This window comes from Petaurus breviceps, unplaced genomic scaffold (genome assembly GCF_028583685.1).
Source record: "Petaurus breviceps papuanus isolate PSGF00001 unplaced genomic scaffold, PetGlider_PUasm1.0 220, whole genome shotgun sequence".
NCBI lineage: Eukaryota > Metazoa > Chordata > Mammalia > Diprotodontia > Petauridae > Petaurus > Petaurus breviceps.
In genome coordinates this window covers 15,091,028-15,114,625 of record NW_027185876.1, presented here as the reverse complement: position 1 = coordinate 15,114,625, position 23,598 = coordinate 15,091,028, and the positions used below count along the sequence as shown (strand labels likewise).

General features: G+C 40.0%; 1 protein-coding gene across 6 annotated transcripts in view; it reads right to left on the bottom strand.

Moving 5' to 3' along the window:
• DDR2 (discoidin domain receptor tyrosine kinase 2) overlaps positions 1 to 23,598 on the bottom strand; it is a 264,822-nt gene that overhangs the window by 126,787 nt on the left and 114,437 nt on the right. The gene's annotated exons all lie outside the window — the stretch shown is intronic.

The window sequence follows — 23,598 nt, the reverse complement described above, 5'->3', positions numbered from 1 at the left end:
TTGCTTATCTTCTATCTCCTACAATGTACATAATACTTCAGATCTTTCCAAAGATGCAGGATTTCACTGTTGTGAGCACTCCCTCTACTCATGAAATCACAACCTCTTCACATCTTAGTAAATAGTTTTCCTGAATTTCTGTAGCCAAAAATTCATCTGGAGGGGAGCCAGCCATCCAAAGATGGGCCTCTTTGCACTATGTCCAACGATTACTTGGTTTATAAACCCATGGGCTGCCATTGGGCCTGCATCCAAAGTCTCTTTGGCTATTTAGGGTAAGCCTGCGCTGTACTTTGAGAGCAACCGCTGTTGAGCCTTCGAGAACTCAAGGTCACTCACTTCTACTCTGCCACATAATAACTGAGGAGAATTTAAGTGGAACCCAGCAGTGCTCAATAAATGCTTGCTTGCCAATTCTTTCAGCCTTCTACTAGACTGGCTTTCTAAGAGCTTACCCCTCTCATCCCCTACTTCCCTGGGCACTATTTACCTAGAAAGGAGGTGTGGTCAGTGGGAAGAGTGTTGGATTTGGAGTCAGAGGAGTCAAGTTTAAATTGCAGCTCCATCAATGGGACATGAGGAAGGCGCGGCTTTGGGGGCTCTCGGTTTACTCATCTGTAAAAGAAGGATTAAACTACAAAATCTTTAAAGTTCCTTTCATCTCTAAACCTATGACCCTAAGTTAAATATCTAGCAATTATATTAAGCATATGAGTAAAAGGCAGATATAAAATACAATTTACCCCAGTCTCTAGACACCTGAATTAGAACACAGCCCTGCTGTCTTTTTAATAAAGATCAGAACCTTGGAATAGAAAGATATAGTGTCCAAAAACAGCATTGGTTTATATCAAATTTATACCAAAGATGGGGATCTAATTTGAATAAGGATCTTTCCTCTCTTGTTCCCTCCCCACTCCAGATCTTAATTGTTTCCAATGAGCTGGCCTGGAAATGTTTAGTGACATGGAATTCAGTTCAATAAGGATTTATTAAACACTTACTACCATATGTACAAAGAACTGTACTAGGCAGTGGGGATAAAAAGAAGAAAGCAAAAAAATCCCCATCTTGAAGGAGAATACATTGTACTGGGGAGAAATAGCAAGAACTCAAGTATATAAATACAAGCTACACTCAATGTGATTTCAAGAGGAAGGGAATGAATTAAAAAAAAAATACATATAGTGTGTCCTGTTTACAATACTCTTTGTTTGGAGCTGGGTGTAAAGGGACAGAGACCTGACCTATCCTCAAGGAGCTTGAACTTTAACAGGGATTGAAAGTACATACAAGAGTCCCATGGCCAAGGAGGGGATTTCAGTCCAGGAAATCAGAAGGATGGTGAATGGAGCCACAAGCCAGCTGACCATCACATGCTTTCCAGAAACAGTGGTAGCATTGCCCTGATTACTATTCCAAGAACAGGAGGGGTGGTATGTGTGTGCAGCAGCAAAACAGATGGTCCAATGCTTAGGCAGGTGATGGTAGATGGCAGCAGGGAGTGAGAAGCATGACCAAAGGCTGGCTAGATATTGTGGTTTAGTTGGGTTTGAAGGCTCTCACTAGCCCGCCAATCAAGACACCTCTGTCCCAAGGTGAAATTCCAAAGCTACATGGACAGACTGGTTTCTCCAGAGAAGGATGCTAATAACTAGAAAAGGATTCAAAGGAAAAGACTTGGTTTAGAAAGTGGTTCCTGAGTAGGGCTTTGAAGGGAATTAGGAATTCTACAAGGCAGTGAGGATGGGGAGTATTTCAAGAGAAAGGCGAAACACCTATTTGCAGAATGACTGGAAAGATGGCTAGAACCAGACAGTGGAGGTTTGAACTCCTGGAGGAGGTCACTGAACATTTATTAATAGGGTGATATGATCAAATCTGTGAGGGCAAAGACTGGAACTGAGAAGTTCACTGTTGATTTGTTTTCATCTGTGCCAACACACATACAACAAACACAAACACACAGAATTGGAATTGGTTTTGCTCACTAGAACACAACTGAGCTGACATCAGGACATCCTTGCTCTGAAACTTGCCATGACTTCCCTTCCCCCCCCAGGCTCATTTTGAAGGGAGCGTATTGACTACTTTAAATATCACAAGACAATAGGGTGCCTGGGGTTCATCATCTTTCCCTCTCCAGTACCCAGCAAAAGGCCTGGTCGCAGCAAGAGCCCACAAAACCCATCACAATGAACCATTGGTGCATGAAAACCACCAGGGCTCTTGGGAGCTAGTGAAAGGGAGAGATACCATAGGGTCACACTGGGACAAGGATCCCCCAGCTTCACTGGGAATAGGGGGAGATGCCTGTGTGTCCTGGATTGGGAGAGCTGAGCCACAGCCAGGTCTGGGGCTGCCAGAACCACAGTGACCTCTCACCCCCAGGATCACCAGGGGAGTCCAGCCAAAGGTCTCCACAGAAAAGAGACTCTGCTCTGTTTGGGCTCTGGCAGGAATCCATACAGGCTGACAACAAACACACCACAGCATCTAGGGGCCAGGATAACTTCTCACTCCCTCTGGGGAGAAGGGAGGGCATTTAAGCAATTTCACTGGCTGAACAGCCCAACTCCACAAGGTTATGTGAAAAAAGACCTTTTGAGACAAGTCAGGGCCTGGGTCTATACAACCTGGCACAGGGCCACATGCACACAAACTGGGTCTCAGAATAGTTTGGATAATCTAAGAACAAGTTTCTTAAATTATATTTTCCTTTTTTTTGCTCTTTGGGTTTGTTTGTTTGTTTTTTTAATCTGTGCCTAGGGTTTCCCTGGGATTCCTTGAATCAGGTCAAATTCAATGGACATCATGCTTTGGCGGAGTTCCCTCATTTTTAAAACCGAGACAGTAACACAGAGGGGAAAGAGGGTTCTGTTATTTACTAGTTGGGCCCCAATTTCCTCATCTGAAAAATTATAAGGTTAGGCTAGAATAAACCCTTAGCCTTTGATCCCATGAGGTGAATACCACAAGTATGGTTCATATGCATATAATCAGTCCTTAAATCACTGCACCACAAGAAAAAAGGAAGTCATGGGAGATTTGCCAGCTAGGGTTGACCAGGATAGTACATTGAAATGATGGATTCGTTGAAAAACCCAGGACAATCATTGTCCACTGAATATTTGCCCTTCATTTTCAAGGATGATCCTGCACTCTCAGGTAGTAACCAAAGGTGGGAATGACCAGGGTTACACTCCCCACGTGATATCATATAACATCAAGAGCATCAATTAAGTCTCCTGTGGCCAGTGATGAAAAGTAACAATAATCTTTAGTAGTGGTAGTAGTAGTGGTAGTAATAGTGGTAGTGGTAGTAATAGTAGTACTAGTAGTAGGTGGTAGTAGTAGAGTAGTAGTAGTAGTAGTAGTAGTAGTAGTAGTAGTAGTAGTAGTGGTAGTAATAGTAGTAGTAGTTAGTACTAGCAGTAGGTGGTAGTAGTAGTACTAGTACTAGTAGTAGCAGTAGTAGTAGAAGTACCTCCTTTCCAGACTTAGCTTTTACTATATCCTTTACCCTAGTTAATTCTGTTCCAGCAGAATTAGACGACTCTCTGCCTCTCGTTTTTCGCTTGCCTTTTATTATCTCCATGCTTTGGGTCAAATAGTTCCCTGAGCCTGGAATGCACTCCCTACACAAGTGTTTTTTCAAATATTTTGTTTTGTTTTTACTCATGGCAGAGTAGAATTTTTTGAATTGGGGCAAACTAAGAGAGAGTTGACAAAGTTGCATATAATTCCTAGGAGACTCATGTATGTACTTTCAATAAGACATGTAAATTCTAGGCACTCAATACCTTTTGATGGTCTGTACATACACACACACATACACACACACACATACACACACATACCACATCCCCACCTGTAAAATTCTCCCTTGCCTTCAAAGCTCAACCTAGACTTTGCCTTGAAGAGGAAACTTCCTTTATCCCTGTAGTCAGATATGCTCTCTCCCTCCTCGTATTTCTCACAAGCCCACCCCACTTAGATTGCTAATAGTGTCTCATTTTTATGATTATGGCAATGTCTGTACATGGATACTGTTTATTCCTTGATAGCAAAAGCTGTATGTGGGTGCATTGCTGCATCCCCAAGATCTAGTTCCTACTAGAATTCTTTAAGGAGAGAGTAGATGACAACTTGGCAGGCATATTACAGTGGGATTCCCTCTTATGTCTAGGTTGGACTACATTAGCCATCAGGCTATTAAGGTCTCTTACAACCCTTCAATTCTGTTACTATTGCATGATGGGGACCTAGGATTCTTGAAGATTATGACAGCAGAGTTCAAGCTTGGGCAATTCTTAATCTTGAAAGGTTTCAAATAAGGGGTTTATGCCAAACAGTCATGGCATCATCAGAACATTGTCCATTAATAGAGGAATAACTTAAGCTACAGTAAATTATGAAGACTGCCGAGGTCAAGGTGTAGACAGGTTGTGATCTGTGTTTATAAAGGGAGCACCCAAACCAGTGATCCCTGAAATATTTAACTAAGAATAATGATGCTAGGAGTATTGCAAGAACCACAGAAGCACAGACCCATAAATAAATGCCAGAGTGTGGACACCAGAATAAACAGAATTTTTCAAGTCATGCTAAAAAGAAGGGAGAAAAAAATGACTTTCTAAACTATTTTCTGGAGCAAGAAAATGAGCAAGGAAGGGATAGGACTCCTGACCGAGATGGTATAATGTTAACAGATCACAGATGACAGAGACAAAATAGAACTGTTCTATTTCTACTTTTCTTTTATCTTCTCCATCAAGAAAAAAGATGCTCATAAGATCATAGGCTGAAAAATGGAAAGAACATTGGAGTACTTCCCCTTCATTTTATCAGCTGAGGAAACTGAGGCCCAGGGAGGCTCAATGACTTGTCCAAACTCACATACAGAGGAATTAAGCAACAGAGATGAGATCGGAACCCAAATTCCGACTCCAGAGCCAATGACCTTTCCACTGTATGCAACCAGGGTTGCCAAATAAAGAAGGGCTACCTCCCAAAGTGGCAGCTCCCTATCACTAGAAATATTCAAACAGACATTGGACTAAGTGACCTTTGGGGTCGTAAGATCAAATACCTAGAATTCTAAGGCTTCTTGGAAGTCATATAGTCTAAAACCCTCATCACAGAGATGAAAAACTGAAGCCCCGAAAGGATCAGTAACTTGCTCAAGGTCACACAGGTAGCTGGGCTTTTAAACTCAGGTATGGTGATTCCAGGCTCAGCACTCTAAATTCCAAGTTTTTCCAAGTGTACCATACTGGTCCTTTCTTTCTTTGTTTGCTTTATTTTTTTTGGAGGGGGGAGGGCAGGGCAATTGGAGTTAAGTGACTTGCCCAAGGTCACATGGTTAGTAAGTGTCTGAGACCAGATTTGAACTCAGGCCCTCCTGACTCCAGGGCCAGTGCTCTATTCACTGGGCCACCTAGCTGCCCCACACTGGTCCTTTCTGATTGTAAGATTTTATGATCCTCAAAAATATTTACATTCAGTGCAGTTTTAGCACATTTTGTTATGTTCTGATTCCTTAAAAATTGGTAAGTGATCAGAGGATATGTGGTGACTTCCCACTAACCAGAATATTGCATTAACCAGAACACCCTGTTCTGGATAAACTGGAATTTACTGTAATATTAAACCATGGGATGAAATTTGCCTTTCCTTCAAAATTCTCTTAAGTACTTTCACATTCCCAAAATCCATTTGTCCTCATATCTCCCTTCATTTCTACCTACCAATTGGGTCATCTCCAGTCATTCTGATGAATATCTGGTCACTGGACCCAGATGGCTCTTGAGGAGAAAGTGAGGCTGGTGACCTTGCACAACCTTCTCTCACTCAAATCAAAGTCAACTGCAAGTCATGTCATCATTTCCTTGATGCCACGGTCCTCTTCAAAAATGAAGGACAAACATAACCAATATCCTTCAAATCCTGCCTTCCCTGTACAACATCTCCTCAGAAATGCCTTCTTCTATGGCATTTGATGCACCGACTCCTCAAGTGAAACAATATGCTTTCTCTGATAGTGATTTATATATGTGTATTATGCCCTCATTTTCCTACAAATGGTATATGTTACTTATCTCTTGTTCTTTTTACCCTACCTCCTCTTCACAATGCCTTATAGTAGTTCTTTATTGAATGAAAGACTGCATGAATTCTCTGAGAAGTAGAATTATCCCCATTTTGCAGATGAGGAAACTGTCATAGAGCCGTAAGAAGACTTGCTGAAAATGGCAGGGTTGAGGGGTGGGAAGGGTTGAGTGTTCAAATTCCCAGGCCAGTGCTTGAGCCGCCTGTTGGTCCAATAAAATAGAATGAACTCTCAATGAGACATCAGAAGAAAGTGGTACTAGTCACAGCTCTTTATTATTTCACTGCTCATGGTCTGAATTTCCTCATCTATAAAATGAGGCAGATGGACTAGTGGTCTCTAATTTCCCTTTCCAATCACCCATCATAGAATGCAAATTGCCTTAGTGTATGCATTGTTCCATTTTTATCTCTCCAGCTTATTCACCCAATAGTGCTGGACACATATCAATCAGGTCTTTAACAAACACTTGTTGGTTGATGAATTGATTGATTCTGAAGACTGTAGAACTTCTGTTAAGCTTCCTCTCCAGTCAAAGAAAAGGAATTTTGGACTATGCTTGAATCAGCCCTAGGCAAAAAGATTGCAAATGTATGTGGGTTATGATGACAGGAATGTTATAGAGTTTTCTCATTCTATTAGGGAGGCAATTGGAATGGTAGAGACTGCTGAGCATTGAGTAAAGAGACTAAGGTCATGTCCTGTGTCTGGTATATTGGTTTTATGACCTTGGCAATTTGTTTAATCTCTTTAAACCTGTTTATGATAATAATTTTATTGCTCCCAACCCCATAGGGTGATGATAAGGAAAGTGTTTTGTAAACCAGGTATAATACAAATATGAGTTAACATTATTTTTTTCTTATTGACAGAGAACTCCATATACTAAGTCTCAGCAAGGGCAGAGGGAGGAAAGTGCAGTGTTTAGCCCAAGGGTCCTAGATTTGCTATATCCTGTCCCACAGGAGGTCACCATGTGGGCATCCTCAGAAAATTGCTGGTGAAGAGAGGAGAGAGACAACAGGAAGGAACGGAACACAAGCCATATGGATAATTATATTCCTCCTTCGGTTAGCTCGCTCCTGCTGAAGTTCTAACCCAAAGTCTTAATCTTTGTTGTCTGTCCCAAGCTATTGCAGATCAGCTGGTATCCAGCTGTTGTGAGGTCCAGCCCAGAGGGGGCTGCCTTCCAGTGATGAGTTTGGGGTTGGAGAGACTGTCTGTGAGCAGAAACACAATCAACACCCAATAATGATGGTTGTTATGATTCTAAATCTCTTTAAAGCTTCTTATAAAGGATCGGATGATGACTATCTCTGGGCTGAGACTCACAGATGCTAAATCCATCATCTCCTCTTCTTACAGATACATGGTCTGCATCACCTACACAGTAAGTGATCTCCTAACTTGCCAACTGACTTTTGACAAGTCATTTTACACCTTGATGATCTGAGTCCAGAAGCAGAGTTGGGTCACAGGAGCAGACTTGGTTCTGTGATCCAGAGCTAGCACAAAATCCTCTCTAGTAAGAAATTCCAGGATTAATAGACAAAATTCGATTTCCACTCCTTCATTCCACTGCACATGCCACAATACCCATTTGTACTATGTCCTGAAGTGCCTTGCTATAGAGAAGGAACTGGGCTTGGATCAGAATAGGGGACACATGAAAGGAGAAAATGACATGACAAAAATCATGGAGACAGAATTGACAGGACTTGGAAAATGATTGATTCTGGAGAAGGATGAGGATAAAGAGGTTTAGAGTGAGTATAAAGTTATGAACCTGGATAACTAGAAGGATGGGAATGTTTAGAGGAGCATTAGATTTGAGGGTGAAGATGATGAGTTGTTTTCTGGACTTGTTGACTTTGAGATGCTAATGTGATGTTTAGGTGGAGATGTCCAGCACGCAGTTTGTAATGCAAAACTGGAGGAGAAACTGGGAAGATATCTGCATCGATATGGTCATTGAATCCTTGTGAACTGATAAAATCATCAAGGGTAAGAGGGTAGACAGAAAAGAGAAGAGGTCCTAAGACAGAACTTTGGGGGACACTCAGAGTTATAGTAGATTATCCATCAAATGAGACTGAGAAAAAGGAAGCAGATTTGACAGGAGAGGGGGTAGGAGAGAGAAGAAAGACCACTATGAGAGATCCCAAAAGAGATCCTAAGTTCACTTAGTGCTAGTCAACAACATGGTCAAAAGCTGCCAAAGGGTCAAGGAGGGAGAGAAATGCGAAAAGCCCACTGGATGCAGCATTTATGAGATAATTATTAAAATTTGATAGAGTAGTTTCAATAGAAAGGTAGAACTGAAAGTCAGATCTCAAGGAGTTGAGGAGTGACTTCTACTTAGGTGGTGAGGAAAAAAGCATAGATGACTCTTTTTAGGAACTTGGCTCTGAAAGGGAAAAAAGATATAAAATGATGCTAGCATAAAGGACCTGTTACTATTGTGTAAAGAAAGTGAACTCCTAAAGCACAATGGGGAATTTGCCAAATATCTTGTGGGGCAACATGAATGTATTGGACATAGGATTTTCAAGCAGAAAGTCAATTTAGAGATTATATAGTCCAACATATTTATAGATGAGGAAACTGAAACACCAAAGGACAAAACCATTTTCCCAAAGCCACCTAAGTAGTAAATGGCAAGGCTAAAATTTAAATATGTCTTCTGGTTCTAAATACAGCATTGGATCCACCATACCATGCATCTTCTAACTGGATGTTGTTTGTCCTTCATCCATGACATCAGGAAGGTGATGCCATGACTTGCAAGTGAATTAGATTTAAGTGAGGGAGGGCTGTGCAAAGTCACCAAGCAGCCTCATTCTCTCCTCTGAAGCCATATGGGTCCAATGGCAAGACATGAATCAGGATGACTGGAAAGGCTGGCGTTACTACTGTGAATAACTAGGGGCTTATTACGCTCAGTGGTTAGCCAAGGGACAAAGACTTTCCACCACATGCTAATCCTTCCCCTTCTATCTTCACTTAGACCTCCAAACCATACCTGCACAGCCCTAGTGCTCAAGGTCAGAAACCATCCCTCTAATTGCCCTCTCATAAATATGTCCTCACTTTACAAAGCTCTAACCCAAAGGCCCACACTAAGCCAGTTTTTGGACAGCATAATTAAGTCACCCAGATGCCCTCTCCCAAGTTCTTCTTTTCTTAGCCACACCAAGTTCCTCATTACCCCATCCATTTATCATCTCCTCCCACAGCATCTCCTTTATCCATAGATGGTAAATGTGGATTTTAAACACACACAAACTAAGAGCTGAAAGCATAGTATGCTGAAAGGAAAGAACACAGAAATAGGGAGTTAGGAAAGCTAAGACTTAATCCAGACTCTTCCACTAACTAGTTCAGAACAAGGCACTTACCCTCCCTTGACTAAGTTTCTTCATCCATAAAGAAAGAAATTTGAACAAAGTGATTGAACAAGATCCTTTCCAGTTGGATCTTTCAACTCTCTTCAAAACCTTCAGCTTAAAAATGAAGTCACTGAACACCTCCCCCACCCCATCCCCTCCAATGCTGACTTCCCCCCATTAGTCTGGGATGACAGGATCATCCCCTATATTTGTATGTGAAGTGCTTAGGACAGGAGATGAAAGGTGAAATCAATGCTGGAACCTTTTCCCTCTTCTCTCCCTTCCTTTTTCTTTCGGGGTGTTTTATACAAAGCATTCACTTCCACTCCAGCCTCATACCATTCCCCTGTAACTCCTATACAGGTGACATCATCAAGTCACAAAGACAAATAAATGAAAGCAACATATGGTACTTGCTGCTACTTATGCAGCTTGGTGGAAAGTAATACTAAAGGCTGAGGCTCCAGCCTCTGCTGTCAAGAGATAGTTACTAAAAGGATCTCTCCCTGACATTCCTGGCTAAGTATTTCAGTGAGGAGGGCAAAAGACGGTTTGGCCTTAGGCCATCACAGACACATTCCTACTTCATAACATCTTCCAAGATGGGTTTGGAAGAAGATTATTTCACTGTTTAAGTCAGGCAATGTTTGGGTGGGAGGAAATTTTAATAATGTATTTAAATGTATAAAATAAAATCCAAAGAATTACAAAGAAAATCCATTACATGGAGTCAGGAGAACCTGGGTTCACATCCAGCCTCAGATACTTAACACAAACCTAGCCATATGACCTTGGGCAAGTCAGTTAATCCCAATTGCCTACCTTCTCCCCTCCAAAAAGCAAAAAAAAAAAAAAGAAAGAAAGAAAAGAGAGAGAGATAGGAAATGGAATTAGATGAATTTTAGGGTCTCTCCCATCTATAAAATTTTATGATTCTATGATTCTGGGATCTATAATTCTATGTATGATCCACTGCACCAAAACTCTACTTTTCCCTAAACCTTAAGTTGTAGTGAAATAAGAGAAAAGGAAAGTTGAGGGTATAGAATAGAATGTTTTTTTAATTAATTTACTTCCAGTTACCATGACTAATTTAGGATTTGGGAAAACAGAGTGGTGGGAGGTTGGATTAGAACAGCCAAGATACCTCATCACCAGGCAGCCACTGGCACATGATGGGCTCATTAGTTTATGAGCTAAAATCGCTGAACGATTTTGTTTTACAATGTTTGAGGAAACCATACTTTTTGAGTGACTCAATAGCTCTATATTTGCACTTGCTTTCTTCTATCTCTAAAATGTAGCTTCTGTAAACAAGTGGTATGAACCATTCCCTGCAAATTTCTTCATGTACCTTGGGCAAAGGGATTGATTTTTCCCTCTATGTCAGACTTTTTACAAAGATAGTTCTCTTTCTAGACAAACTCTGGTCCTCTAATGATACAACACCATCCCAGCACAAAAAGGAGATCCAGGTAACAATGGTGGAAAGAGGATAGGAAATGCTGCTTCTCTTAGGAAAGGGCACACGTGCCTTGATCTGTGCATCAACACTATCAGCCATTGATTGTATAAAAGCACTAGCTTCTGGGCACATTCTTGCTTTCTTTTAGATTAGTTTTTGTAAATATGCCCAATAAATGAACCAATGTTGGCCAGTCAGGCGCTTAGCATTTTCTAAGCACCTACTACATATACACATTATGTTGTGTCTTATACGTGAAATGGTTACTGAATCTGATTAAATATTACCATGTCATTCATATCATTGTTTGTCTCTGTGGATTACAGCATATTGCTTTGTTTTTCTATCCCATTCCATAGACTCATAGAGCATTCACTGAGAAGTACTGATATTTTCGGGACCTAGAAATGTAGAATGTTAGGGTTGAAATGGACATCAGAGATCACTTGGTCCAATCCCCTCATTTGACAGATGAGAAAACTGAAATTCAGAGACACAAAGAGAGTTACCCAAGGTCACACAGCTGTACAAGGAAAGCCCACCACTCAAGCCCAGGTCTTTGAACTCCAAGCCCAGTGTTTTTGTCCCTATGCCACCGAACTGAGATCTATGGACCACCCTCTAATTCTACATTAGTGAGACCTCATCAGTAGGAAGAGTCATTTCCCCTTATCTTCTTATTTCCAGGCAGTATGACATTCCAATTATCTCTGGTTGGGGTCATGCCTCATACTTGATAGATTGAAGGGGGGCACATTGAGGAAACTCCATTTTGGACCCAGAAAGTTATCAGAGCATGACTAGAGGGAGTGTTTATCATGTTTTAAAGGAAACCAATCAGTCTTTTCTTTCTGGCTGGATCACTCTCGTGGCTTTTCTTCAAAACTTCAGATTCCTCCTCCAAATGCAAAGCCTCAGCTCTACTTCAGTAAAAAATATGTCCATGCTTTGGCTAATGATATTTGGTTTGGAAATCAAGTTGTGAATGCTTTGTGATCACAGGGCAGGAGTTCATGGGATACTACGTTTTTGTTTTTATTTTTTTTTAACTAATCTGACCACATATTGAAAGGTAGCCATCTTCAGAGCCAAAAGTGACGTGAAACGGCATAGAAATGGGGGCAAAGGGATGAAGGTTGCTTTGAGCCAGACATTTTGAGGTATCACGTAGACAGTCTGCAAGTCTACATGCCAACTGCCCCCACCCAAGTTGGTCTTCATGAGCAAAAACATTTAACAAATCCCTAAGGACCTTGTGCTTACACTGGTGATGCACTGTCCTTACAGCTACTCAATTTGAGGAATAGTGGGATAGTGGAAAGCATTGGACTCTAAGCCAAAACAAAACCAGGCCAGAGCCTTGGCTTTATCATCTACCTATGATCCAGTTCAAGCCATTAGCCCTAAGACTCAATTTCCTCATCTGTAAATTGGGAGCAGGAATAATACTTGCCTTGCTTCCCTCATAAGGGAATCATTTATTAATGTTGCTTTGACTATGCACAGTGCTTGATTCTAGGGAGAGGATAACAAACATTAATAGACCCTGCCCTTACAGAGCTTACATTCTGTGGAGGGAGATAACATGTGTGTGTGTGTGTGTGTGTGTGTATACACACAATATATAAACAATAAATGCAAGGCAGGTAAGTGGGCCAATAGATGCAATGGATTTTGAGTCAGGAAGACCTATGTCAAATCCTGCCTTGGCCCCTATTGGCTGTGTGAACCTGGCCAAGTCACTTCTCCCTCCCTCAGCCTGTTTTCTCATCTTTAAAACATGGATGATACCAGCATCTCCTTCCCAGGATTATCATGAGGGCCAAGTGAACTCATATTTACAAAGTGAATAGTAAACCTTAAAATGTTAATAAATGCCAGATCTTGTTGCTTTGGGGGTGAGGTGGGTGGTTGGTACTAGCAGCAGGGGAGCAGGAGAGGTTTCACATGGTTTGTATTTACTTCTTTATCTATTGAATCTCCTCAATAGAAGGAGCTTTTTAAAGGCAAGGATTGTTTTGTCTTTTGTTTTTCACTCCCAGGGCCTAACACCATGCCTGGTACACAGGGGATACTTAATAACTGCTTTTGAATTGAATCTAACACAACTGCCTTATTTCACCATGAGGACATTGAGGTCTAGAAAGGTATAGTGACTTGCCTAAGGACACGCAGGAGGCAAATGGCAGAGTAGGCATTCAAATTCAGGGCCTCTGACTTCCAATCCAGGGCTGTACCATACTGCTTGTATAGACAAAACCTTTAGGAAAGCCAGCCCACTTATCCCAAGGTCTCTCCTCTCTCTATTCCTAAACCCCACCCTACCTCCAAAACACACGTCATATGGGAGGGAAAACTCCAAAGAGGCATCATTTTTTTAATGTTCTCACTTTGTTTTTCAGAGGAATCTGAGTCCAAAGCTATGGAAAGATATTTACTACCAATATTGCCACTTTTTAATCTAGTGATGAAAGTGTTTTATAAAATTTAACCACACAAATGCTATTTGTTAAAAGCAGCTGGGCAGGGCAGCAAAAAAAGCACTAGAAATCAGGAAGGTCTGAGTTCAAATATGGCCTCTGATGTATATGTGAGATCCTGGGCAAGCCACTAAAAAGAATCCTGTCTGCCTCATTCTCCTCATCTGTTAAAACAAGGATAATAACAGCACCTAACTCCTGAGGTTATTATGAGGATAAAATGAAATTGTATTTGTAAAGCATTTTACAAATTCTGAAGTGCTGTATAAATCCTGTTGTTATTATTATTATCATTATTATATAAAGGAGATATAAGGGCAAGTGAGGTGGTAGAAAAGATCACTGACTTGGAATCAGGAAAGACCTAGGTTTTAATTCTGTCTAAGCTGTGCACTAGCAGTATGACCATGTGTAGGTCATTGTAACACTCTGGCCCTCAGTGTTTTCTTCCATAAAAGGGGGGAAGGTTATCATAACTCTATCACAGAGTCTGGATTTGTTTTTTATCTTGACTATGGTTTGACTAGATTAGGGGAAATGAAATTCTTTCTCCTGGAGCAGGTTGGCACCTGCCTGCTCCAAGATCGATCATCTCAGAGTTGCCTGGAGTGCTGAGAGGCTGAGTGATCACATACAAGGTCACAAATGGCATGTGTCAGAGGCTGAGCTGAAGCTCTTTCCGACTCACAAGCCAGTTCTCTATCCCTTATAGCACATTGCCCCTCACAGGATTGGTGTGCAGATAACCAGAGGTGAGATGAGATACGCTGACTTCTTGACTTGGTTGACTTGAGAGTCATACACACATGCCAAGTACCATGGGGAGCAAGAGAAGTAGCCCAAGATGGCAGAAAAAGAGACAGAGATGGAGGGAGACAAAGAGAAAGAGAGAGACATAGAAATAGAGAGACAGAAAGAAAGACAAAGAGAGTGAGGGAGAGTCAGAGACAGAGAGAGAAGGAAATGGGTAAATGTGCACTGTTAGGGATGGCACCCATACAAATTTATGAATTATAATCATTGAGATAGAGAGATTTTAGCTTGAGGGCTGTGTTGAGGACTTTAGAACTAACAATAGCTTTAAGAAATCACATCTAGGGGCAGCCAGGTAGCACAGTGAGTAAGAGCACCAGCCCCAAAGTCGGGATGACCTGGGATCGAATCTGGGCTCAGACACTTAGCACCCACCCAGAAACACCTAGCCGTGTAACCTTGAGCAAGTTACTTAACCCCAATTGCTTTTAAAAAATCACATCTATACTTTAGTCTTGGAAAAGCACTTTTAAGACAAAAACTGAGGCCTTCAGAGGGAAATTAATGACACACTGGGTCATCCAGGTGGACTCTGAAGTTCAGGGTGCTGATTTTTCCCCTGAACTGATGAATGTAATTAAAAAGACCATTGACCCCTGAAACAGCTATCTTTCCTAGTAAAGCAGATCTAAGGACCTGTTCTAGCAGCCATCCTGGGTGTGCCAGTGTGGTGGCCACTACAAGTGTTTACTATGTGTCATGTCCTGTCCTAAGCACTTTACAGATATGATCTCATTGGATCCTCACAACCACCCTAAGAGATAGTTACTGCTATTTTCCCAGTTTTGCAGTTAAGGAAACTGAGGCAGAGGTTAAGTGACTGACCCAGGTTCACCTGGCTAGTGAGTGTCTGAGGCTGAATTTGAAATCAAGTCTTCCTAAAGGCAGGCCCAGCTCTCTATCCACTGAATCACCTAATCCAAAGTCAATGGGGAAGGTCAGCATAGAGTATGGAAAGTCAGGCAATGGGAAGACAGCAGCAGAGGGTACCATTGAATCAAAGCATGCCTCATAGACAGTCTCTGCCTTCTACAGTATCTTCTTATGGCCATAATGTATGTGCTTGGCCTCTCCTTATCCACTTGTGAAGGTTCCTTTGTGGGCTCAAGTAATCTGCCAAATAATCACCCACTGCATCCTGGGCCATCGCCAGTCATCTTGACTTTTGTTTCGCCACTGAACTTTGATGATTCTGGAGGACAGAGTGAAGCTGATGACTCTATGCACTCTGCTTCACTTAAATCCAATTCACATGCAAGTGATGACTTCACCCTCATGATGCCATTGGTCCTCTTGGCGAATGAAATTCGATAAACAATGATCACAATGGCAGGCACACATAGCAATTTATTGGTTAATTAAGGCCTGCAGAAGATTTTAAATACATCATCTTATTTATCTTCGAAACAGCTTTACCAAGTTGGTACTTTTATTAGCCCTATTTTACAGATAAGGAAACTGAGGAGAAGGACTGGTTCAGGGTCACACAGCTAGTAGAAGTCTTCAGGACTTCAATTCTAGGACTCTGTCTTCTATAACATGCCAACAAATTGTGCCACAAATATCCAAGGGAACAAAGCAAAAGAATATAGTTGGATCAAGATGGATTTATTCTCACCCTTCGAAAAACTGTTCAAAGTTTATGAATTACTGATAATAAGACAGAAAAGAAAGTTTGAGATGGGGCATCTCATTCAATGCCCTCATTTTTCAGATGAAGAAATCAGGGCCCAAACAGGTGATATGACATGGCCAAGATCACATCGTTACTCAGTCATATAATCAGAATTAGATCATAGATACAATGAATTCCTGTTCAGTGTTCCTTCAACAACACTGTACAGTCCATAACTTACCTCCATGTTATAAAGAAACTCACTTTAACTTAATGCCAGATCACATGCATAACAAAAACATGATGGTGCAATACCGTGAACACAAACAAAAAGTCTCATCCAATCTGATTATGAGACAAACTGGCTGGTCATAGAAAGGGGTGGGAGAATAATTTAACTGGAATAGAAGTAAGGCTGCTCTTTCTTTTGTAATTAGCTTCCTCATATACCTTGTTTTTCAGAGAACGTCCTTGTAAGGCTTTGCTGTTTCTATCTCACTTGCCAGAGTATATTTTACTGCCTGGCTTTTACTAAATCCCCACAAATTTTACCTTGGCTTCAGTAAATGTAATATTCTCCATGCCTTTTTCCATGGCCTCTCTCAAACCCTCCTTCAAAACATTCTCCAATTACAGCTCCTCCTGGAGACCTGAACTGTAATCGACATCCAAGCATGGCAAAAACCCTCACGAAAAACCCTCCAAAAACACCAAATGTGCAGAGGAATGACTTTCTGTGTATTTCTACTTCACCTTCCCCCTTTACCTGATATAATAATAGACAGCTTGGCCCAGGAGGAAGACTGCCTTACATATAACAGGTACTTAATGTGTAGAATAATTTAATTGAAAATACAATGAATGTGCTATATCACAACAATTACTGGGGATGCAGATGGAGGTTTCTGTGAAAGAAGACATTCTAAGAGAGCCAGAAGGAACATGGGACAGACAGGATCTTGACACAGGATGCCCACATTCTGAGGGAGGAGGGCGGAACGTGCTTCTTCCTGTGGGAGCACTTAGCACAGGGCCTGAAACATAGTACGCATTTAATGAGTATTTTTTGAATTGAATTGAAATGGCAGGGCACATGATTCATATCCAGAAAACCAACCTTAACTCATGGCATTTTACTAATCTGAATTATTATGAAGCACAGCTTCCCCTGAGTTGCTATGGCTTTTCAGGCTCTTAGGATCATAGGATCTTTGAGGTGATTTGGTGGAACTCCCTCATTTTACAGGCCCAAAGGCCCAAAAAGGTTGAGTAACTTCCCCAGTTTCACACAGGTAGGATGTCCAGGCATTCGAACCCAGGTCCCCTGACTCCCCATCCACTGCTTTTCCCCCTACATTCTGCCTCCCCCCCTCCCCCTGCATCTGGGGAGACCAGATCAAACCCTCTTCTGGCAAAACCACAGCCTTAATCAGTCTTCCCTACCACTCTTTACCTTACTGAAAATGGCTTCTTTTGGAGGGGGGTACTCCTAGTCACTGTTCTAGACAGAGGAAAGGGTAAGGTTGGGCCTCTTTCATCGTACAGCTGGCTGAATCTCATTAGGTAAAGGGAGATTCATAGTATTTAGAAAAAGAGGCACCCAGGAATCTGTCAACCGGAAAATAATTCTGGCATCTGGCATCTAGGTCAGTTTGGACAGAGGAAGGAGGAGTCCAGGGCTTTCCATCATTGCATGAAGAAGAAGCTAGGGAGAGAGCATGGGCAGGAAGAGGCTGCTCAAGGGGCCAGAGGGTCAAAGGTTCAGGACTCTTGATTTTGCAGGGATGGTTTGGCAAGTTTGGATGAGGTTGGGGTGGGGGGAAGAGAGGGGAAGCAGGCCTCTCATTAGAAAAGGGTGGTTTGGGCTGTGGCCAGGAGAGCTAGCTTTCAATCTCAATCTGGTCTGGGTGTGCATCCAGCAATCTCCCCCATGAAATGTGCATCCAATCGGTCTCAACTTCCAAACGCTGGTCCTGCTGCATTTGACAAGAAGATAGCAGTTGGATTAGGAGGCCTGGACTGAAACAAGCAAAAGCTTTAAGGCTTCATGGCTGCCTCTCAGATCCCAGGTTTCAATTTATTTACAGGAAATACGATACCCAAGGAGAGAAACCAAAGGAGAAGAGTTACAGCCAACTGAACACCAAAGCAAGACTTCTATCCAAGGGTTGGGTACCTCTACTCTTTTAGCCCTGAAATGGGAGAAGGTCGGTCACCAATAAAATGATCCTCTTCCTCTCCAGGGCTGTGGTTCACTTAGAAAGCAGTCTTTTTTTTTTTAACAAATTCCCCTTTACCTTTTCTTTGAGGAGCTTCCTCTCGGATTCTGACCCTACTGATAATCATTAGCCACTATTTAGCAACAGCTGCTTTCTTGCCAAGCTTTTATTCCTAAAATTGTAATAGATATTCATTCATTATATTGCTCTATAGTTTTCTTTCTTTGCTTTATCCTTCCTGGGGTTGGATATCAGAATTATATTTTTCTCTTAAGAACAGTGTGAAAGTATGTTTTCTTCCTTTGCTTTATCCTTCCTGGGGTTGGATATCAGAATTATATTTTTCTCTTAAGAACAGTGTGAAAGTATGTTTTCTTCTTCAACATTTGTAAAAATGTATGCCACAGAGGTATTGTTCTTTTAAAGGTTAATTACAATCTCTTTTAAATAATCTGGGCCTAAATTTTTTTTATTGTGTAGATCCTTTATCACAAGTTAAATTTCCTTTTCAAAAATGGATTAAGTGGAAATATGTTTTACATAATTGCACATATATAACCAAACATCAGATTGCTTGCCATCCTGGGGATGGGGGGAATGAAAAGAGAGAGGGAGAAAAACTTGGATAAATTTTTTTTCAAAAAAAGAATGTTGAAAATTGTCTTTCCATGTAATTGGAAAAAATAAAATACTATTAAATAAAAAGAGAAAATGGATTAAGATGTCTATTTGGTATTCATATTTTATTAATTTTATTTTTCTTCCTCTTTTGAAAAATGTGGCTAAAAGTTTATCAATTTTATTAGTCTCTTAACTGAACTACTTTTCAATTTTGTTAATGAATCCTACCTGTATTCTTTTGTTTTCTACTTTGTTATTTCTCTATTTTTTAAGCTTTTCTCTTTTGTGCTTATTTTGGGTTTGTTTGATTGTGAAGAGGGAACAAGGGAGGAAGTGAATACCTATTTGATCTTTACCTCATTTAATCTTCACAAGATTGTCAGCTTCCTAATTTTCTAAATTGCAATGTTCAGTTCATTAATTCTCTTTTTCTATTTAAAAAAAATTCCTATGCATATGTTTTTCTTTGTTGACTGTGTTAGCTATATATCAGAAATTTGATATGTTATGTCACCATTATTATTTTTACATAGTAATCAATTGTTTCTATTATTTGTTTCTTGACCGACTAGTTGTTAGGAATGTCATAACTAAATCTCCTTTCAATCTGTGTTTTTGTTGGTTTTGCTTATGTTCATAACTGTTTTTGTTATATTTACCTAGTAAAATGTCCTTAGTATCTCTGCTTTTCTATATTTATTATTTTTCTGAGCCACAGCACAAGGACTATTTTTAGAAAGGTGCATTATGGTGCTGAGAAACATATATGTGTATACATATTCTTTAATGTTCCCATTCAGATGACATATATATGTATATATTTCAGTTCTAAATTTCCCAAGAGTTTTTGAGTTTTTTCCTTTTTATATAACTTTCTATTAGATTTTACGTGCTCTGAGAAAGAAACATTAAAGTCTTCTAGAATTATTATGTTACTATCTCTGACTTTTTGCTGGTCAAAAACCTTTTGTTTTATTAATTTAAATGCTATGTCATTCAAAATTGGATATCTGAATCCAAATTTATTGTGATAAAAAATTAAAGTACAATTTGTTGAGCCCTGGTCTCAGGGCAAAGAATATAAGTACTGAAAAAAAAAGAATATAAGTACTGAACTGGACCCCTGGGAATTTATTAGCAATATGTTTCTTCAGAACTGGGTGGGAGGAGGATTCTCTATTTAAGTCCACTGCTTATCCCTCCAGCCAACTACGAGGATGCAGGCCCACCACAAAAACAAAGCAGTAACTTAAAGGTGGAACCTCTTGGCATTGCCTTGTTTACAAGAGAAATTTAATCACTCATCATCAATTATAACATTCCTACTTTTTCTTACTTCTCAATTCTTCTTTGGATTCTCCGACTTTTTAATTTGTGGGAAGCAATGACTAGATGTGCTAATAAACATAACAAAGACACTATTTTTGGCTTTAAAGTTGAGACTTCATAGTCACCTCAATAATTCCTTTCAACACAGGAGCCATAACATACTTTTTTAAAAATAGCCCTGGAATATTTTCTTTATTTCAAATAGAAAGGTTTGTAATGTTAGAAAAAAATACAGATTTAACTCAAAAAGTCAATCAGGAGACAAACAACATACTTGTTGGTTTCCGTACTCTTATCCTCCTACTTAACTCTTCCTTGCTCCCATCTCTGTCATTGATACAAAACACCACCCTGAGGAGATGTATTGTCTCCATAAATTCTGAGTGTTTCTGACTTGCAACAGAAATTAAACAAGTGGATTTCAAAGGTCTCCTTTTCATCTTCAGCAGGTTGTATAAAAAAGAAGAGTGTTGTGGTTCAGTAAGCAAAGCATGATGGTTTTAGCCTTAACAAGAGGTTCATTTTCAGGTTTGCCACAGAATGCTACATATAATCTGTAAAAAAAAAAACATTATTTTCCATCTCGGTCCTCCCCTTTTGAATTTATTTACGGATATACATCAAGAGCTCACTAGAAAGAAGTTTCATCTATAAGAGTGGAAAAAAAAGATTCAGTCAAAATGAGATGTATTATCTTCACTGAATTGGAAATTTATATAATTGGAAATAGGTAGAACCATTCTTCATAGAAAGTGTTGGTCTGACTCCTGGGACTGGATAGTTAATATAATTTTTATGATTACATTATTATTCAGTTAGGGAACACTAAAAATTCTTCCAGATACTAAAAAGATTTTAAGATAGAGACAGAGAGACAAGAAGAGAAAATTTCTCTTTCTAACATATACTACTGAAAAAATGTTACTGCCTAACAGATACACTGTTTAAATAAAACAAGTTCCTTATGATCTGTGAAGAGTAATATTAGTATATAAATAACAATGGAATGCTCTTAATCATAATAACTTAGAAAAACTGTTTTCTTATGCTTTGTACACCAAGCTAAAATTATTCAACATGAACACTGAGACATTTTCCTGAGGTTTAATTCTGGGATGCCTATAATAACTGACTGTTCAATCAATTAACAAGTAGCTATTAATTTCTCTTATGTGCCAGCCACTGATATGCCAAAAAGTGAAATAATCCATGACTTCAAGGAATTTACATGCTACAGGGGGAAAGACCATACTCATGGGTAAAGAAATATAAAGGATAAATAAGTGATTTCCAGGGATGCTGAGAAGTACAATAAGTAAAGATCCCTTCAAAGAAATGGGACTTGAGTTGAGCCATGAAGGGAGCTAGGGGTTGCAAAATGCAAGGTCAAAGAGGGTGCACATCCCAAGCATAGTGGACAGCCCATGTAAATAAAGTCAGAGGGAAGGGAGATCGAATGTCATCCACAAAGAACAGCATATATATATACTCATTTGGCTGAAATATCAGATGAATGACAGTGTAATGAACCCAGAAATTAGGATGGAGCCAGATTGTGATGGATTTTAAATGACAAACATAGGAGTGTGTATTTCATCCTAGAGACAAGTTAGCTACTGAAGTTTTTTGGGCAGCATAATATGAGCTTTTGGGATACCACTTTTTGCAATTTTACAGAGGATGATTTGAAGAGAAGTGAAACTGGATACAAGGAAACCAATTAAGAGGCTATTGCAATAGTCCAGGCAGGAGACAATGAGGGCTTAAACTAGTGCAATTGTGACGAGTAGAGCGAGAGGAATGGATGAGAGAGATGATGGGGAGCTAGAATCAATAACCCTTGACAATTGATTGGATATGTGGGGGCAGGGGAGGTAATGAATAAGAGCGAAGTGTTGAGGATGACTCTTAGGTTGCAAATCTGGGTGACTAGAGAAGGACAGTGTGACATAGAAGATAAAATATTGGACTTGGAGTTGGAAACATCTGCCTATTCAACTCTTGTCTCTAGTACCAGCTGTGAAACTGATTGAGTCGTTTAGTTTCCTCATCTCTAAAGGGAGGGGATTGAATAAGATGACCTCCAACATCCTTTTCAGCTCTAAATATAGGAGCTTACAGTCAATCTATGGAAGAATGACTGTGCCCTCAACAGAAATAAGACTGTTAGAAGTTAGAAGAAGGGGTGAATTTGAAGGGAGAAGATAAAGAGTTTGTTTTTGAGTTTGAGTTGTTTATGGGACATAAAGGTGGAGAACCAGCCATTGAAGACGTAGGATTAGAGCCCAGAGAATAGATGAAGGCTACAAAGCATACATTTGGAGGCATCTATAGAGATGATAATGAAACCCATAGTATCTGATGAGATCACTGAGAGTACAGAGACAGAAGGAGAGATATCCCAGGACAGAGTCATAGGGCAGACCTATGATTCTGTCCTGGGATATCTCTCCTTTTCTCAGATAGGGGGTAGAATGTGGATGCTGACCAGTCAAACAACAATTATTTCTTAAGCATTTATTGTGTTCCAGGCTGTGCTAAGCAGCAAGAATACAAAGAAAAAAAAGTTAAACAGTCCCTGTATTTTCAGGTATTTACATTCTAGTGGGTCTAGAAATCTAATGATTAAAAGCAATGAGGTAGTAGAGTGCTGGACTTGGAGTCTAGAAAGCAGCTAGGTAGTAGACAGAGTACTGGACTTGGAATCTTGAGTTCAAATCTCACTTCAGATGCTTCCTAGTTGTGTGGCCACCGACAACTTCTAAGAACTTCTTGTTCACAGGTACATGAGGTACAACATCTTGTACCTCAGTTTCTTCATCTGTGAAGTGGTAAAGTGAAGGTGCTGGAGGGACTCAATGGACTGTACAATCTCTTCTACTTCTAAATATGTTATGTCATTATTATATTTTAATAATCCTGCAAAGAAGACTGAGAAAGATCAGTAAATCAGATAGGAAGAAAACCACAATGGAGGAATATTCAAAAATAATTAGGAAAGAGAATATTCAGAAGCTGATGAAGTGTTAAGTGGTGTCAATACTGCTGAGAGGTAAAGGAGGAGGAGGACTGGAAAAAGTCATTAGGTTGAGTAATAAAAGATCACCATTGATCTTGGAGAAAATGGATTTAGTCAAATTAGGAGAATAGAAGCCATAGGCAAGGGATCAAGAACCAAATGGCTGAAGAATACTTAGTTTCTATACTGTAATCCCATAGAGTGCATTGATCAGTCAAAGTGTCTTGGATAGACAGTCTTCTTACCCATTTATTCTTCAATCCAGCGGCTCTTTGCTGTTTCAAAAACAAGATGCTCCAACTCTTAGTTTCAGGCATTTTTTCTGAGAGTCCATTGTGCTTGGATTGTACTTATTCCACATCTCCACCTACCGATTTTCTTGGCTTCCTTTTTAAGTCTCAACTAAAATCTGACTCTATCTCCTCTTCTACAGAAAGCCTCTCCCAGCCCCTCTTAATTCTAGCATCTTTCTTTTCTTAACTATTTTCTATCTATATTATTAATACAAATTTGTTTTCTTGTTGTCTTCTTCATCA